Raw genomic sequence first — 2,562 nt, 5'->3', positions numbered from 1 at the left:
AAATCGATAGAAACCTTTGAATCGCTACGACGGAGAGGAGAGAGCGATGAAATTATAAAATCAGAAACGTTGCGTTTCTAACATTATCTCCATCTCCTCGTTTCATTACAATTAGGGTTACGCATGATTCCATATGCTCGGGCCGCAAAACATCTAATTTCTACAGCGCAAAACGTTAACAGACAGTGATCAGATCGAAGCTCATCAAACCTGTTTTAATAAAACGATGTGTTTTGTTTCCTATGACACGTGTCACACTCACAGAACCTGATTTTGTGACATGGCATCTTAGGTGTCTTCACCGGGATAGAGACAACTGTTCTTTATATATAAAGATACTTCCTCTGTTTCTAAATAGATGATATTTTAGAGAGTTTTTGATGTTTCAAAATAGATGATGTTTTCATATACTAATGTACTTTTTAACTTTATCAAAAACTGTATAACCAATGATATTTTGTAGTCTGTTTTGTGATTGCTTGAATAGCTTTTAGTTTATATTTTAATGATATTTTTAAGATAAAAAACAAGTTTCTTAATAGTTGTGCATAGTACTAAAATTTCATGTATTTTGAAACAGAGAGTATGTATTTGATTAAAATAAACAAAATAGATAGACAGAAGAAAGATCCAGTAAACATGCTTGGATTAAGTAATGAGAACGTATAAATATTTTAATCAATTAATTTTGTTGTTATCGAAACGTGGAATGTATAAATATTTTATAGTAAGTGATTACTCAATCATGCATCCTCCAGCACCAGCATCTGTATATACGGCCTAAACCTAAGCACTGATTAATATGTACAAAAGAAACGTAAAAGCCTGTATAATAAACAAATAAAACATGTTACTAGTTATTATAATTATGATATCTAAATTTGAATTTCCAAAAAATATATAAATTAATTTTCGAATAATTTTAGCTATCTTTTTACAGATTACAATAGACGCTAAACGTAAATATTCAGAATACAATTTTCAGTTCTGTAAGTTTTTTTGGTCAATAAAAGTACTACAAATTTTCTAAGGTTGAATAGCACAAGGCAGTATGAAACATGTGATTGTTAACCGAGAGTTTGTGGCTTGATGGTAAAGTGCTCAGGCTGTGAGTTCCGCCGCTTATGTAAAATATGTGACTGTTGTAATCAATTATTGCTGGTTAAATAGGCTGCAATTTTGGACTTTTTAGTTAAAAAAATTCTGTCTACATACAGACAGATTAATGTAATGGCTGTGTGGGTTGTCTTTGAAACAATGGCTAGTTGGTACATACAATGCCCCCAGATACTTTTAATGGTGTTTATTGCCCTTGTTTCTCTTCTTCTTGCTGGATTCTTCGCCTACCACCGCAATATCTGCTTAACTAACAAAAAAAACTACTCGATTGAGGTAAACTTCTTCAAATGATCATATTTTGGCTCAGAGTTATCAGTCTATGATCTCTTTCCTTAATGGTTTTATTTGTTTGTTGACAGACATTTAAGTGGAGAGAGTAAATGGAGAGGACTTTGGAGAAGAAGATGAGCGAAGCAAAGGCAAGTGCTGCTACTCTCAATGCAGTCATGACCAACACGGAGCCGGAACTTTAAGTAAATGGAGAGGACTTTGATCCGAGGCCATCACTGCCAAGCGGAATATGTATGATAAAGAAAATTATAGGAAAATTTCCGAAATTGTTTTTCCATTAATCATTATCTTCAAGACAAGCTTTCCGGAAACCATATATAAAACTGAATAGCTTTAGTCTTTATGTAGTGAAATAGGTTCCAGTTCAAAAACTTTTTACACATCTGATACATCTACTTGACTGTATTATATTTAGTTTCTATTACTCTTTTAATCTACTATTTTTGGTAAACATACAAATTGATAACCACAGAGGCATTAATATATTTTTATACTAAGAGGCAGAATTTACGAATAGTTGCTTCCTAAACATTACCACTAAGTTCTAACTTAGCATCACATTCCACAGCTTGTTGTCGAACCTACTCAACCTAGAGAGATATATGCAGTTACCAAAAGAAAAAGAGACTTTACGGCTTCTTTGTGTTAAGATCAATTAAGAACTGCTTTAGAGTCAAGCTTACGCTGGAATCTGATGCGAGAATTTATTCACTCCCGTCTTTCAAATGTCTACAATATCGGCCTTTGACTCTAGACACCTTCCGTAGATCAGAAGCTTGTTAAACACTTTAGAAATAACTGTAGTCCATAACTATCAATTCACAATCGTCCATAACTGTAGCTTTCAAAAACAATTTTTGATGTGTGAGGTTGAACGGCACAAAACAATATAAAAATTCTGTTATGAAAAGAACTTGTATTTTATTGTATCGCAGAAATTTAAATAAGGGCAAAATTTTATACCCGTAGAATTTATAACACTGATAGAGAGTGTTTATTAGAGGGAGAAGAGAAGGTCAAGGTGTATTTACAAACGAACGCAAACGTTCGTATATATAGAAGAAAATTTACTGTGCAAATAGTGCAGCGGGCCCCACATCCTTTTATATTTTCAACATATACGGCTGCCTTATTTCTTTGACTTTCGTAACA

This window comes from Brassica oleracea, chromosome C2 (genome assembly GCF_000695525.1).
Source record: "Brassica oleracea var. oleracea cultivar TO1000 chromosome C2, BOL, whole genome shotgun sequence".
In the NCBI taxonomy this organism is placed as follows: Eukaryota; Viridiplantae; Streptophyta; class Magnoliopsida; order Brassicales; family Brassicaceae; genus Brassica; species Brassica oleracea.
Note: the sequence above shows the minus strand (reverse complement) of the source record.